Source organism: Patagioenas fasciata, chromosome 4 (assembly GCF_037038585.1).
Source record: "Patagioenas fasciata isolate bPatFas1 chromosome 4, bPatFas1.hap1, whole genome shotgun sequence".
Taxonomy (NCBI): domain Eukaryota; kingdom Metazoa; phylum Chordata; class Aves; order Columbiformes; family Columbidae; genus Patagioenas; species Patagioenas fasciata.
Window position 1 is genome coordinate 69,915,485 of NC_092523.1, and position 17,826 is coordinate 69,933,310.

The following is a 17,826-nucleotide window of genomic DNA, read 5'->3' on the forward strand; positions in this document are numbered from 1 at the left end:
TGCAGCAAAGAACTGTCTTGGCAGTGCCTCTTAGCTCACCAGCTTTCCAATAGTTTAAAAAAACACCAGAGGAAGAAAAAATTCCTCCTTGGTGTCTTCATATAAAATCTATTTCAAATAATATCTCCTTTATTTTCAATGGAGAAATCTCAATCAAATATTCCTGACACTTGACTGGGAACATGATCCACTGGCCAAGTCTCTGCCCTCATAGAATCATAGAATATCTCAAGCTGGAAGGAGCACATAAGGACCACTGAGTCCAGTGCATAATATTCATTGATTTTAATCAGTGACTTCAACAAGAAAATATTTGAAGAAACACACAAAACAGTTTTGGGTAGAGTAATTCATAAAAGTCAGTATTCAGTGATAAACCAGAAAGAGACAAACACGCTTGTTTATTCTATATTCATGTGAGAAACATCTCCTTTGTGAGGATACCTGTGTTAATACATGTTACAAAGAGGTGGAAATGGAGAGCTTTGAGCTCACTAAACCAATGACATTTTGAAATAGCCTTGAGACTCAGTGTTTTGCACAGACACTGCACTCTCCCCTTGCCTCTCCAGTCATCTGACATTTGCAGACAATTGAAGGCTAGAAGAATGGAAGGAACAACACTGCTGTTACACATGTAGCTAGTGGAATGATTAAAACTGAAAATGAATACTGATGTGCCTATCTAAAAGAAAAGAAAGAAAAAAGAAAATAGGGCCTATTTACCTAGGTCCTGAAGAAAGATCAGGAAGAAACTTTTGCTTAGAAAAACAGACTAGAACTCAAGAAGCTCTTCAGTCTGGAGTAGATGAAGGAACAAATTTGAACAAATTACTCTTTTTAGAATATTGCATAAGATACTGTTGCTTTTTTCAGATGCTTATATTGAAACCAGTTCACTTAAGGATTTCCTTTCAATATGTATAATGTCTTGCAAAATGAAGCTTCCCTCTTTCCCCCAGATACGGTTGCATACTCTAGTGTTTACATCAAGCTCAGCAATATTATTTAAACTGGAAATAGGAAAGAAGAGTCTTGAAAAGATGCAGATCTATCATTCCAAGTTATAAAAAGTTTCTAATTAATGGAAACATTATTTTACAAGTAGATTATTACATGTGATCTTACAATTTCATTTCCTACACTTTTCAGAAGCATTTGCTACTTGTCACCACCATGTCTGGTAACATACCCCTGATCTAACTCTGTATGACAATTCACATATTTCTCTGGAAGTATATTCACTAAGTAAATCTCTACCTTTTCATTATGCAGGTGAGTAAGAATAACTTTTTTGCAGGTTTATTGCAGTTCATTTACCTTAAGCAACACACTAATTTTACCAAGACAGGCAACGACCTTGGCACCAGGGAGTACATGGTGCCAGACTTGTTCCCAGTCTGCAGTGTCTTGCAGACTGATTAGCATTAGGTGACTTAAGCAAATCAGAGAGGTTTTACTGAAGCTTTTACCAGGGTTTTACTTGGCCAGGGGAGTGGTTTATTCTCTGGAGGTTTCCAACTTTAGATGGCTCTGGAACACTTCTAAAATACTCTCCAAGTAAAACAGGGCTGTCACTCAGAGAGGAGTTTTGAGGTGCGTGGAGCACTACTGAGCTGAGGAACATCTGTGTTTCCATATAGCAAACACCATGTCACAGTATAGCAAGCATTTCAAATTGGAATAACATTTAGCCAACTTCCTTCTGCTACTGTAAAGAGTTGTAGTTTCCTTAAACACCACCTTGAATGTTTTGCTGCCTTAGTAGTATCTGTCTTTTCAAGAAATCAAGTGATTCTTTATAGGATGCTATCACATCTGCACTTCTGTTGTGGGCTAGGAGCAGCTTTCCACATAATTCATCATATAATCGAACAACCCACATGTGAGAACATGTCAAAGACCTTCTGCATTTTCTGTTGCTAACTACAGGAAATCTCTTCTATTGAAGATATTGAATTGTAAGGGGCAGATTCTTATGACATCCAAGGTCTCTCAGTCAATTAATGATCAGGTTTCACAGGTAATCTAAGGAGGTTATCCGCATTGCGCTTGTATTCCCACACATACATACACAGGCACACACGAAGTCTGAGCATTTGGGTGTGTGAATTCAGATTTAGAAAGTAAAAGAATGATGAACAGGTCAAACTTTTGGTTACTTAGACCTCTGCACTTCCTGACATCTTTGTTTTTTCCTCAAGAAAAGTGAAGTAATTCCTCAGCATTATTTAAAATTACAGCCAAAACATGGAACGAAATAAGCCCACATGAAAGAGCAGTTAGAAGTGGGTCAATTTATTTTCAAACACAAACACACACCATGCCTCTACTTCCATAAGCAAAATAGAGCGAGAGGCACTTCTTTCATTATTCCTTTCCTGACTGAAACCAAGACGATCATTCTCCCCTGTTTTTCCAACAACAGATCTTTAGGTATGCTTCAAATAAGTAGAGAGTTGGGGATATTTATCTGTCCCTCAGCCAGGTTTCCCTAGCTATTTATTAAACTACACTATTTGTTTCTGATCACTGATGAATACATACAGCTTATTTTGGCTTTCCTTTAGGTGAGCATTTCTTCCATTTTCCCTGAACTTCTCAGAAAGCACAATTCAGAAATCCTGAAGAAACTGAGGAGCCTGAGACTCCTGAAAATGACTCCTAAGTGTTTGATAATTAAATTATTTTTTAATGAAAAGCCCAGACACTCAAAGATAAGATTTTACAGATTTTTAACTCCGTCTGTATGCAGATCAGTGTCCAGTGTGGTTTTCAAAAGACAGCGAGGGAGCTCAGCTCCTCAGAAATGTTTTTCTTACTGGCTAATTTGCTCTGAAGTCATAAGGAAATCTTCTGGAAAGTTATTTATATCAATAGTTATCACACCACTGAAGCCATACAATCTCATCATCCCTAGAGAGCTGCAACAATGGCAATTATAAATAGCAAAAATATCCTGGATATCTCCTCTACTATTTTAAAAACACTGGTCATACGGACTAGTAACTAAGAAGAAATCTCAGGTCATGATCCCTCAGTTTGAATATCAGAATATGTGCAGAATTGTCATTGCTAAGTGGTGTTCCTAAGGGCCAGATGCTTTTTTCCTGAACCAAAACCACTGAATTCAACAAAGGTGTCATAATAGCCCACACATCCTGTGCCTGGCTCCTGGTTTCTCTCTCATTATTGTATAGATAGGAGCATATGAAGGATTGTGTATCTATATTGATAGATGGCTTGGAAATGCAAATAGATGAGGCAAGCTAACAAAAAAGCACTATCTTAGATTCAGAATAAAAGGAAGATTGCATTCAAGTAGTAGTTTATTCTGAGTCCAACCAGAATAGCAACCAAAGCTGAAAGCAACCAAAGATCTCCCTACATGTAGTTCCTCAGCCAAGCATATTATAAAATTTGTAATGCTGACACAGAAATAGGAGCGGTTAGTCAGATAACACTGACATAGACCTAACCTGATAACGTGTTAAAAAGTAATTTTCAACATCACTTCTGGGAGTATGAGCAAATTCATTTTACATGAAACTAAGAAAGCATGCAACACAACCTAGAACACCAGAAAATACTGCCAGAAAGTATTTTGCAGCACTTGCAAAACATCACCACTATTCTGGAATGGGTAGGAGTGAGTTTGTTTAGTGAAACGTAAGAAACTTATAGTATTTTGATAACTGACAAATTTGCTACATGCTAGGAAGCAACCTGAAATAAGTTTTTATTATATTTACTTATTTAATTCTTTTCTGTATTTTATATATATATATATATATATATATAAAATCTACAAACATTTTTTCTATCTTTTGATAGTATCCAACTAGCTAATGAATAAATGCCATACACATCATCTCAATTCCACTATTGGAACTGACCTTAAGTCCAGTTTAAGTCAAGGATCTTATCTATCTACTGGGGTATCTGTTAGAAAGAAACAGATCGGACCCTTCCCTTTAGTCTTTACGTGACTTTTAAAAGGTAAACACATTGTCATACTGACAGTTCAGTTTGACTGATTATTTTCATTATGTACTTTAGTTTTCAAATATGTCAAACGCCAGCTAGTCAGGTTGAAATTTCTTCTTGAACTCTGGAATATTTATTTTAAAATTATAGAAAACAGTTCAGTCATTTTTGGAGCAAGTTTAGTGAAGGATCCTTTTGCCAATATTCATATTTTTCATTTGTTTTCTGAAGAGTGATTGATAACAGAAGCTTGAGATCTGGCAGCAAGACAACCTCAAGCTAGGATGACATCTTTTTTTGTCTCCAGGAAAATCCATTATTAATCAGCTGGGTTAAGAGTTACAGAAAAATCCTGGTTGGTATTTACAAAACAGAAACTGTAACATTTTGATTTTCCGAATGTTTCAACAGGAACATGCAGCCCTGATGCCTGCTGAGTATCTTGTCCTGAACAGGTACTACACATCTGAAGCTAAAGCTCAGAACAGCTTTATCCCGAAGAGAACTCTATTTTTTTATTACAGCCAAACTATGACATCAACAGAAAAAAACCATATAACAAAAATTCACAAGAAAAAAAAAATAGAAATGGTTGGTTATTAAACACTCAATGCTATTTATACACTCTAAGACAGCATTAGAATCTTTTAAACTGAGTCTGAATAACTGTTTCCTTAGAATTTAAGGACTAGTTCTTCAGTTATTGTAACTCGTCTCTATTAATATCTGTGGAGTTACATTAGTTTGCCCTGACTAATATTCTTTAGTTAAGGAGCTAAGCCAATAAAATCACTTTGACTGTGCTTTTAAAGTCATTTGTGAGTATTATCTGAAAGGTCCCTTCAGTGCAAAAAGCCCCAAACACACCACCCCAATATAAGGTACAGCCCTGAACTGGCTGCACATTCCTAATTGCGGGTCAATAGGAGTTTCACAAGGGTACACTAGGTCACTGCTTCCTCACAGCAACTTCAGAGGGAGGGGAAAAAGGGTTTGAAAAACATTCCAGATCTCAGCAGAGTTTTTTGAGCTGTGCAGACATAGAAGGCACTTGGAAATGTCCAGAGGGACAGCCTTAGCAAGCCTATGACCTTCTATGACATACCGGATCATGGCATTTCAGCAGGGATTTGATCAAGATTGTTAAACACATGCCAAAAAGAGAACCACTTCTTGGACTTTTTCAATCAAGTAGCACTATATTTGGACTGGAAACAGCCTGTGGAGGAGCAGGAATAACCATTAGAAGGCAAGTGAAAAGTTTTAAGCAGATACTACGGTCAAGGAAGAAACAACTTGAATATATCTGGGCAAGTTTCCATACTGACTCAAGCAACAATTTCCCATGACATCAGATTCAAAACAAACAATATATTATAGTCCATATGTTGACTAAAGAAAACCCAGGCAGTGCAGAGGCATGCACTAGCCTACTGAACATCGACTGAACAAAGGCTGGATTGCTTGCAAGCCATGGACATTAAACAACTAAAAAACTCCAAGTTTTCAGGATAAGGAGCCTGAATAAGACTTCTCAGCAAGATGAGGTTGTGAATGCTGAGGTAAGATTGAAAGCAAACTGCCTAGATAGAAATTATACAGTCTAAGTAGATAACAAGTACAATAAATGAACTATGCTTTGAATATGCAGCAGTCATGAGGCTCAGAAAACCATAAAATTGCTTGTGGATAATGTGTGCAGAGAACCTGAAGTGCTCTACCTACTTGAAGTCATATGGCATTTGCATTAGAAATTTGGACTGCAGTATGGTTTACAGTCAGAGTTCATGAGATCTTTTGGCAGATTAAACATGTTCCCAGTAAGATGATGCTGAGGATAAACATGCAAGAGATATATAAATACTGTTTTCACAAGAATAATGCTGCTTTCCTTAGAACTGATGGTATTTTAAGGGGAAAAAAGCTAGAATGCAGTCCTCGCAAGATACCAACACAATCTATCAAGAACAGTTAGTAAACCACACCATCCAACAGCTTAAAATTACACAGTACTTTTAAAAATTCAAAACAAAACCAAATTCTACAGGAGAAAGAGATACTTGCTAAGCATAGCATATTAAGAAAGGAACTGGGAATTGCGCTCTCACTTAACACAGCCTAAAACCAGTAATGCTTATTGCTTACAGCTGAATCCACTGAGACATTTTACCAGACCTTGGATTATCTGATCAGTTGATCTTGTATAATAAAAACCAGAAGGCTACCTTTGTTCTTTCTCACATAATTTAATAAGTCAAAATTAGAAAGGAGTCCCATCAAATGAGGACAAATTTGACCAGGAGAATGAAGTAGGCAGGATGTTAAATTTCAATTGTGTTTTAACAAAATTATCTAATCTCACAGGATTAATAGCCACAGCAAATCACGAAATAAAATGTTGTATTGCCACTGTAAGGTTTATAGAGGTATTAAGAGAAAATACTTCTTTTGTTTTTACAGCACTGAACACATTCACAAGAAACAAGAAATATCTTGTTCATTAGCCAGACTTCTGAAAACTCAATTCACATAGATTTTTTTTCTGTTTTAAATGATGAATATACTTAAAGAAGAGGTTTTCTAGTTTTGTACATCCATCTTCATTCCCTTACACTGTTTCCAAATGCTTCAATCCAGGAATGACTTTTGTGACTGTCAAATTATACAGTGCAAGTCTCAACTGAAACAAAACAAAACAAAAACTATGTAAACAAATTTGGCAGCCATAATTCTTTGCCATTGAATTTGGATCTCTGCATGCATTTTCTTCAGATAGATTCTTGTCTATAGAGATACTGAGGTAACAGCAGACTTAATGAATCCCAGGTACTGTCAAGAAAAGATGCATAGAAATGCGATGCTTCCAAGCAACAGCAATCCTCCTGAGACAGCCACAACAGCAAGCTGTCGTCTGTCAAGAAGATCCTCAAGATTGCTAGTATTAATGATTACCTCCCACATCTCTATGTATTTTATTGTAGAACTGCCACAGTGATTTGGAACATAAGACATTTCAGAAGTTGAATATTACTGCTAACTGCAGTGTGTTAACATCTGCATGTTGCTCTTGCACTGATCTTCAGTGCATAATTCCCAAGACAAAACTTAACAGCTTTTTTCATGTATCTCCCAACTCTGTTTTGCAGGAAATAGCAGTGACATATTAGCCAGATTTGTTGCAAAACGATCACAAGGGTTTTGAGAAGGAAGAATTTAACTTCTTTATAAGATCAGTTGGATTTTAAGTATATTCCCTAGGTCCAGCCTGAAACCACATGTATCAGAACTGAGTACCTGCTGTTATTCTATACTCACAGCAAGTTACACGGGGTATGGTGTATGTAAACGCTTCTTTACAACTCTAAATCTAAAAAGTAATAACCCTTGGCAGTTAACAGCTTATCTTAAAATACAGTTAACAGTAACTTGGCTTTAACTCATCAGTTTAAAAGTCTATCCCATAAGTTCAAGAAATTATAGAAGAAAAAAAGTAGGGTAGGTCTGGTAGCCTTAACTAATCCATCCGATGTCATTAGTGTTAAGCTAAGGAAAGCAAACATGGGTACTTGGACAACTATCAACCATGTTATCTTTTAACCCACACTCTTGATTTTAAATTGAGGCTGTATGTTCCCTGCAGCGTGCAGCAGGAAGAAGGGAATGCAGTGAGGTATGACTGGGAAGAAACATTCTGAACTTGACAACAGGCATTTGTGTGTAAGACTAAGAAGTTATTTATGCTTTCAACAGTGGTGCATTTCTGGTCTTCAACGCCTAACTCCTGACACACAGGATACAGACGTAGAGACAGACACAGTGCAGTATAAACCTGTACTTACTGCATTGCAGTAAATAGCATTGTATCCTTCCATTGTATCTATTCCATATGAAAAGAAAATTTTAAAACAAAGACAAAAACCCAAACAAACTCACAAAAAAAACCCCACACACCTTTACAGAAAAATACATGATTAATTCTAGGATCTTGATTCGGGTCAGTATAAAACACTGATGTCACTATCGCAATCACTTTCGAGGAGCTTATTCTGTGCTTCTATTTCAAACTCAGGAATGTAACATCTGCTTATTAAAGTGACTTGTTTAAATTGTAGCAGGAGCTTTTTTTCATTATTAACTTAATGAGCACAAGTTACCCCAGTAGCCAGTTCATTGGATTCATGTAAGACATCTCTGCAACTTTGTTTTGCTTTTAGTAGCCATGCCACCGGCAATTACAAACGCTTCAGCTACATAGATCATAGTTTCCACATTTTACCTAACTGTTCTGTGAAACTTAATGTAACACTCCAACATTTTTTTTTAATAAAAGAAACAGATCTTTTCACATTTAGTCTATTTTATACTAATAATTGCTTTTAATATATGTCCTTCAGTATACAAAATGCAATTAATGAAATAGTAGACTATCATGAAGCACTGGGCAAAAAATGTTCTGTTGGACTCAACCAGCTGTGGAACATGTCTCTTCAAAATCTTCAAAATTGTGTTAACTGCTACATCTTAGTTTTCATGCAGCTCAGCAGTTCTTCATTCTGGCTGAAGTATAAACTGTGAAATGACTGTTCTTGCAGTGTTCAGAGTGTAGCCATAGCCAAGCAGTCCTGGAATTGTAATAGTGTATTCTTTGGGGTATATTCAATGTTAAACTAAATCTCCAAATGTTTCTTGGCTCACCTGACATTAACTGGACCTTGAACTCACCCTCTGTATTCAATGGCAGGGGGCTAGTGCTGCCATTTGTTTTGACAAATGTTTTCCATTGCCTCTGCATAGCTGACAGAACATGAGGCATATTAGGAGAAGGTTAAGTTCTCTTTCTGAACCACCAAGAATTCCTTGAGGCCTCAGAAATCGCTACAAAGAAGATTAGTTGTAAATCTCTTCATAAAACATTTTAGTTTGTCATGAGCTGCAGGTCTTCTCAAAGTCTTCCCAGATTCTTATCACTTATTCTCTGAGTATCTGCCTGCTCTTCATTCCTTCAGGTCAAAAATCTTTATTGACTCTAAAATCATAGCTAGAGTTATTAAAAAAAAAAAAAAACACAAAAAAATCCACCCCACCTCCCCAAAAAAAAAAAACAAAACACCAAACAATATCACTTCTACTTTTGTCTTCTGGACATTGTTTTAAATGCAGAGTACAAAACAGTTATAAAGAGCAGCAGTAAAAAGTCAGATTTTTTTTTTTTTAATTAAAATCAGCCATACATAAACAGTCCTATAACAAGGCTTTAACATTCTAACAGTAAAGCCAAAGAAAGACTGCCTGTTTAGAGTTGCTCATCTCAGGTATGACTTTAATAGCTCTAGCACAATAGAAAATAAAACATTCTGAACTCTATCTAATATTCACTGCCAATAAGCTCTTATTTAGCCTGCAAGAGATTTTTATAAGAGGGGTTTTCAACAGTAGTTTCATGGCAGAAAAGCATTACAAGTACCTGTTTCTCAAAAGCTAAGCTTATAGAGAAGCTTCATTTCATTCAGTGTGACTTCACAGAATGGCTGAGGTTGGAAGGAACCTCTGGAGGCTGGTTGTTCCAACCTTCCTGCTCAAGTAAGGCCACATAAATTCGGTTGCCCAGGACTACATCAAGATTACTTTTGAATATCGCCAAGGATACAGACTTCACAACCTCTCTGGGCAACTTATGCTGGTGCTCAGTCACCCTCACTATTAAAAATTGTTTCCTGATGTTCACAGGGAACTTTGTGTTTCAGTTCGTGCTCATTGCTTCTGGTCCTGGCACAATGTACCTTAGAAAAGAGTCTGTCTCTACTCTTTGCATCCTTCCTTTAGGTATTTGTACACATTGATGAGATCCCACTGAGCCTTCTCTTCTCCAATCTGAACAGTCCCAGCTTTCTCAGCCTTTTTTCATAAAGGAGATGCTCCTGTCCTTTAATCACCTTAGTGGCTCTTTACTGGACTCTTCCCACATAGCTCCATCTGTCTTTTGTACTGAGGAACCCTGAACTGGAATCCACACTCCAGGTGTGGCCTCACCAGTGCTAAGGAGGAAGGAACATCTCCCTCAACCTGCAACACTCCTGTTGCAGCCCAGGATATCATTTGCCGCCTTTACCACAAGTGCACGTTGCTGACTCTGTTCAACCTGGTGCTGATTTGGACTCTCAGGACCATTTCTGGTCTCCGGACAGTCAGTCCCCAGGAGGTACTGGTGCCCAGGGTTGTTCCTTCCCAGGTGCAGGACTTTGCATTTTCCTCTGTTGAACTTCATGAGGTTCCTGTTCCCCCATTTCTCCATCTTGCAAACACTTCCTAAAACAATGTGCAACACTATAGCTCTTGGGCAGAAAAGCTAGCACGAGTCAGTTACATTTGATTTGTCTTTCCAGTGAAGTGAGTCCATGGCTTGGAAACTTAGGTATCTGCTAAGTATTCTCCTCTATTAGATCAAAGACCAACTTTGTCTCAATTTTTAGATCTACAACATGCAGAACTGCATAGCCCTCAGCACTTCAATACAATAGCAGATCAACATTGAGAGATGAACTATACATTGTGTTATTTCCTGAGGAACTGATCTCATTACTTGCAAGACACAGGAAGAAAATTATTTTCCGTTCTTTTTCCATGTAGATTTAGTCATTTCTAGTGTAATAATATGGTCTCCTCTCTTCTCTAGCAGTAGCTAGAAATGGATTATTTGCACAGGATTGCACTTCAAGGTAGCACACAGCAGCTTCTAGAGCAGGTACTTCACTGGCACATCTCTCTCAAAAGTATAGGGACAAACTTATCCCCCAGATTTGAAGCGAGACAAATTTATCCCTGATTGAGATGGATCATGAAGACTTCCAACCTTTCTTTACAGTATGAAGTACACCTGTGTTCTCAGATTACCAGAATCCCAGTTGCATGAGCAAACCTGGCCTCTGAATCTGGATGGCAATATTAAACTCAATGCCTTAAAGTGTGATGTTTTTCTCCAAAATAATTATACATTTGGTGCTTTAGGGTTGCCTTATGTTTTTGTCAGATATACAACTTGAAAAATACTCCTTGATTTCACCACAGCAAAACTCTAGCCTAGACTGAAAAAAAAAAATAATATCAAGCGTGATCCCTTCTGGGGATCTGTCACCAGTAATAAGAACTCAATAGCACATAGACTTGTAATGCAACAGGCAGATGTAGTTGGTTGGAATTCTGTGAAAATACAATTTACCTGCTTATTTCCTTGATTTACAGGGCCAGTAGAACAAAAAAAAACAGTGTTTATACATATCACTAAACAGATGTGAGAATAAATGTGTAAGTAGGCAGCTCTGTCAGGTAAGCAAAAGGCATTTTTATGTTGTCATATTTCAGAGAAATAAATCCAGGTTTGAGTAGCCCCAAACTTAGTTGTCTTGTGTGAACCACTAGAGATACAGCCAGACAGAGCAGCAACAGCCCTAAGTCTTTGCCCTTTCTTCATGAGCAGGTACAAGATGTAGGTGGAACAGCACATATCTACAGACCAGCGCTACTTACTGCTTAGATGTTGTGCTGCTCACACTCCCATTGCTATGCCAGGTGCTAGTTGCATAGAGAAATACAAAGAGTGGGGAATATAAAAGGAAGTAATTCCCACATACACATCCTAGGAACTTCTCATCAGAATTAGTTCAGGTAAGTGGTCAGTACCACCACCAAAACTGGCAACAGCAGTCCCAGACACTGCAAGTAGTGGTGGCTTCAGCTGCTCCTGCAGCACAGTCTCTCCCTACTAATCCCTCTTCTTCCACACACTACCTACCCACACCCAAGTTGTGCCCTCCAGCTCTACTCACCTACCCAGATCAGCACATCCGCGCCTCGCTCTGCCACAGCCCCGCTCCTGAGCCAAGGCCGCATGTCAGCAGCACCCCGGCAGAGCTGGCAGAAAGGCTGCTCAGCTTCCCCCTGCAAGCCCAGTGGCTCCAGCCAGAGCCTCTGTCCCAGCCACTGCTACCAAATAGCAGCTGCTCACCTGAAGATATTTAGCCTGCAGCTCACCTAGACAATTTCACAGATGACAGTTTGAGAGCTGACATCATTGTATATAACAACTCAGAAATGGTTCTGTGGTACCAGCAGTAAATGAATGGTTTACAAATCTCTACTTTGAGATCAAGCAGAAGCTAAACTAAAACTGATTTATTCTATGTTTCTTATTCCATTTTTTTTCTGGAAGAGTGTTCTGTAGTGACCATTATAATAGTGACACTGTTCTTGAATTTCTCAGAAATATACATTTTATTTGGTAGGAAATGTTACTGAGGTTCAACAACAGTCTGGATCTGTCTGTGGTGATTTGGGCTTTGCCTTCTCAATTCCAGACTTGCCTCATACTTATTGCAGCCCAGCTGGTTCTTATTTTGTTTTATGTCCATCTGCTCTGCCAGCAGGTCACTTCAATCTCCTCAAGCTTTGCTTGCTTCTTACCTTCCACCTGAATGGGTTAGTTCACTATTTCATCAGCTCTTTCCTTTAGAATCCAATCCTGTCTATTAGCCATCGAATTATTTCCTCTTTTCATTTAAAACTACATGCTTATGTTTAGATTATTGTCCCATAACCAAAAGCCTCAGTGTTTTCTCCTTGAAAGGAAAGGTGAAAGCAAGCCTGAGAAGCACTGTTGCATGCCAATACCAACAAATTGCTGTTAACCTCATCCTTCACTGGAACAAAGATGAGTGAATCAGAGCAAAGCCTTTTGGTACAGCAGTTAGAACCTAAAGAGGTGTGTGGGCACAGCCCAAAAGTGGTTTTCAGCAGAGAACACATATTGACGTCTCAGTAGAAGCTTAAACAGCACCATCAGAGTTACATCCATTTTATGTGGTTAAGGAGACTTCTCTTTTAAGTAGCAAAACAAAAAAATTCTGCAGAAGTCTAACATGACATTCATTTCCATATGAGAGGCTCAGATTAACCGGAGCAGGCTGAAAGACTTTAATCCAAAACTATTTCCAATGCAAAAGAGAATGAAAGACTTCAGAAATATTCTGCAAAGTTCTGATGTAATTTGGTCTTCCCTCTACTAGCAGAGACTATATATACACCTACAAGTACTTCTAAAAAAAGTTTCTCGTAATTTCCAGATGATTTTGGTTTTGTGGGACCATGGTAACATAAAAAGAGAGACATAAAACCTAGTTCTGAAAGCTACTTATTTTGATCCTGGAATTAGTTTCATCCAGCTCAAGTACCAGCTTCAAGTATCACAAGTGTAAGGTTCTGCCTACATGCAACTCTCTGCAAGATTTGATCTATTAACCATATTAGGACACATATAGGAAAAACTGATATGTGTACATAATGAAAGAAAAATCTTCCTTTTCAAATCTCTCATGCCACTGTGTATTTACAGTCTTTTTCTCCTTATTCAGCACAGACTCCAGAAATAGTAACAACTATCTGAGACTCTCAGAAAGCCACATAACAATTTATTATCTGTTACTGTTCTTTATGTCCCTTATTAGCTCATCTCTCATATTTTTATAGGAATGAGTTAAGTAATATTTCAGGAACCATTTTTGAAGCTTATAAATCATTTCACTGGTACTAAACTAAACAGAACATCTGCCTAAACACAGTTTATCTAAGAGCACTGAATTCCATCTTCCTATTCTTAGAACACGTGCTTTCAACCTCTTATTAGAATGACAAGAATCAAGGGAACTTGATGAGATTTGCCAGCTATATATTAATAAAACAAGAGTCCAGAAAAAGTAATGAAAAGCTAAAGTTCATCTTGATTTTCAAAATTCACTTTCCTAATTTCTGTGGAAAATGCATGATTGAATTGTGAGTCCCCACCTTGAATACTGTGTTCGGTTTTGGGCTCCTCATCATAAGCAGGACATTGAGGTACTAGAGAGAGTTCAGAGGAGGTGACGAAGCTGGTGGGGGGGTCTGGAGCACACGTTTGATGAGGAGCAGCTGAGGGAACTGGGGCTGTTTAGCCTGGAGAAAAGGAGGCTGAGGGGAGACCTTATCGCTGTCTACAGCTACCTGAAAGGAGGGTGTAGCATGGCAGGGGCTGGTCTCTTCTCCCTAGTAGCAAGAGATAGTACAAGAGGAAATGGCCTCAAAATGTGCCAGGGGAGGTTCAGATTAGATATTAGGAAAAAATTCTTCACGGAAAGGGTTGTCAGGCATTGGAACAGGCTGCCCAGGATAGTGGTGGAGTCACTATCCCTGGAGAGGTTTAAAAGGTGTTTAGATGAGGTTCTTAGGGATATGGTTTAGTGCTAGAATTATGTTAGGTTATGGTTGGACTTGATGATCCTGAGTGTCTCTTCCAACCAAAGCAATTCTATGATTCTATGAATAACCAGACAAACAGCCTTGCATAAATCTTACAATATGTGCATTTAAAATATTTGGTTTTAAACTGGAACTGAATAATTAACTTAAACTGCTAGTACAAGAGAAGAACGGAAAGAAAGTCCTGTGTCACCCTACATATATACCAGAAGTCTGTCTGAAGGATCCTGAGAGATTCCCAACTTTGACCTCGCAATCACCCTACGAGCGCACAACAGAAAAGTTTTGGTGTTTTCCAATGCATCAGTTGCTCCTGTGCCATCCTATGCTCTATGAAGGATTTTAATAGTTTCCAGATGTTCGCTCATAGGTTGCTGACACAACTCTTGCACAATTATAGTGTCATACAACAATATTATTAGAAGGATCAGAAACACAGAGGTTTATAGCATTTGGAACCTTAACTGACAAGGAGAACAAAATACAATGCTGTTTGTAACACTTCACTTGCTCAGCATTACTGCCTAGGAGCCAGCAAGGCCCAAGAACCACTTGGTTGAAGCCTTTTACATCAACAGACAATCAGATTGGTTCTCACATTATTATTTTCTCACATATGAGGAGGGCAAAAGACTACACAGGCCCTGAGTAATTGAAAAACTACTTGTATGCACAAAGTTACTGGAGTTCTTAAGCACCATTTGGCTATGGCATGACAGAAGAGATATTGGCTCCATCAACGTAGTGTAAATCTGGGCAGAATTTGTAGCTTTACAAGCACCTAGCGCCACTTACCTCCAGAAGTATGATTTCTGAATTCTTCTTCAGATGTAAAGACATTTGTCCATATCAGATTTGTGTTGATTGATGCAACTCTTTCAAAATAACCTTTGAGTTTTTATATGTGATTTCTAGCATTAGTTATTATTTCTGAAATTCTATATAATTACTTAATTATATATAATGATGAAGTATTAGCAATTAGGTCTTGCTGAAAATCATTTCACATAAAACATTAAACCTTCATTTTCTCTTTCACTGTACTTAGATTTATTTCCCATCTGAAATGCACCATTCTCTGTATTTGCCTTTCTTATGTCTCCACTTACAAAAATATTAAGATAATAAAGAAAAGGCGTATAAGAAAACTGAGAAACCAATCGCATCACTCATTTTAAATCATTGTCACATTAAATGATAAATCTTTCTTTACAAAAATGAAACACAAGGGTACAGACAACCTAGAATTTTAAACATATTCATTGGTATTTTAAGACTTGAGATGGACATTAAAAGGATTAATTCAAGCTTCTCCTAGTGTATCTGAAAGATATTAGGCCCTGGAAATCTTCCCATTATTCAGAAATATCACTTTAAAAATAAAACAAAATGTAAAAGGGAATTCTGCCCACACCCCATTTAGAAACTGTTTCTTCATCTATGAAAGCAGAGACAATAACTCTGTTTATATAAATTGCAATAGAAGCAGCCAGATGATTTGTGGATTTATCTTGTATTTTAAAAGGTGACCATGTAACAACCAGTAAACTCATATCAAGAGAAGAAGAGGGAAGCCCAGTGATGTTGATCATAAAACATTTAAAGGGCAAAACTAGAAAGAAACATTATTTGATCTGTTTTAGTCCACCTGGCATTTTTATATCTACATTTAACTAACAGGTCATTAATATCCATGTGCATGTAAGCAAAGGAATTTTGAGCTGAGATGTCTTGTTCAAAGTAATAAAACCTTTATTCACACTCAGCTTGTACATCAAACATTTCATAACTTGGCAACCCTGAGCAAATACTCAGACTCACCAGTCCAATTGCACCAAACAAACATTTGGTCAGCATCTGTTCATGAAATTCTTGCACCACTATGAAAAAGCAATTACCATTTAAGTTTTTTTCCTTAGAGAAACCTGGATACATACTGGGCAGGGGGAGCAGGGTGTAGAAATCAGATAGCAAGCTGTGTGCAATAGAGGCTTTTAGTTTTCCCTTTTTTGCCTTCAAAGTAGAAGAGTTTCCTCGCAGCTGAAGTTCTTTTGCAGATTATAACTTCCTAAAGAGCCACAAGAGAATTTATTCATCCAAGTTCTCTTAATTTGGTCCTGTCCTGTTCCAAAACATTCTTAAATGCTAAGATCAGCAGACAGCAAGAATGCACACAAAAAAAGACACATTTTTTCATTAAGATACCAGATATCACTTTTATATGTTATCTATTTTCAATTTATCAGAAGTCCTCAGCTTACCACTGAAAACCATGATTTCTGCAACCGAGTTTCTTTGAGCTAACTGTGCTTTATCATGTACCATATAAACCTGAATAGAATACAAAAGAAGTGTATTAAAATACTCTTCTATTCAGTATTTTATTTTACTCTGCTATTTTCATGTCAAATTTAATAGGAAAACTTGGTTCTGACATGGCTCTTTTTCAAAAATGGAATCCCGAACAGAATTATACCTTCCCAACTCAATAAGTCCTTTGCTTCACAGCTTTAGTTTGTAAAGAGTATTTCTATAAGGGTTGGTTTTAGGATTAACTGAAGTTACAATTCTCACAATAGATCGTCATAGATCTAATAATGTCAGTGTTCCCAAACAAATGTTATGACTAAATCTTGAATAATGGTGTAGTTGATTTTGATGTCCTCAGAGCTCCAATTTGAATAGGTTTTGATTCTATAAACAATAACAGTATGTAACAGTGTAAAAATGTAATAAGTGTAATAGTGAATCACATTTTGAACTAGGCATAAACTGAAATGATTAAGGTTTCTCTTAAGCCTTTCCCATGCTAAGGTAATGATGCTACAGTACCTCAATCTCATAGATTTGAAAGGTCTGTTAGAAAAGTTCCAGAGTTTTCACTGGCAAGTACAATTTTAATATGCACAGCATTTTTAAAAGTTAAAGATTATTCCTGAAGGTCATTAGCAAAATAAGCAAATACATATATTTCAATAAAATACACTCTGTGTACACAGAATTATTTTAATACAGTGCTAGATCAGCAATAATGCAGTGAATATGTAAGGAAGAAACTGATATGAGATGTAGGCAGACTTTGAGATGTCTAGCTGAATCATCATCACAACTAATAGTATGAATTTCAGCTGACAGCACCTCTTTGCAAAGCACCACTATAAAGATGACTAGTCAGAGTAGAAAAACTGATGACTTACTCTGTCAAAAGCATCTCTAGATGTGAATGCAAGCAGATAGTATTATCAGTGCACATGAAAATGAAATTGGTTTTCTGGGCTTACAGTAATCACTGCTCATGGATCAAGCTGTGGGTTGTGTGTACTCTTTATGAGCTCATCTTTCTACAACTCCAAAATACATTGTGTGCCAACGGTAATTGTGGTCACTTCAGCAAACATTAGTCAAGGTCAAACGCTAAAGGAATGCATGGGCAGCCACAGCTGAAGTCTGACTTTTAATTACAAAACCAAACTGCAAAAAATAATTAACATCCACATCATCTTGTGTCTACTCTGTGTACCATGTGTCTTTAATTGGTGTGCTGTGTTTAAAAAA

At 37.4% G+C, this 17,826-nt stretch overlaps 1 protein-coding gene across 2 annotated transcripts in view; it reads left to right on the plus strand.

The window, feature by feature from the left end:
- Positions 1 to 5,050: 5,050 nt before the first annotated feature.
- Positions 5,051 to 17,826, plus strand: part of PDE5A (phosphodiesterase 5A) — a 134,865-nt gene continuing 122,089 nt past the window's right edge. For both annotated transcript variants that reach the window (XM_065836321.2, XM_065836322.2), the window contains exon 1: positions 5,051 to 5,549. The gene's annotated coding sequence lies outside the window, so the exon portion shown is untranslated. The remainder of the gene's footprint in view (positions 5,550 to 17,826) is intronic.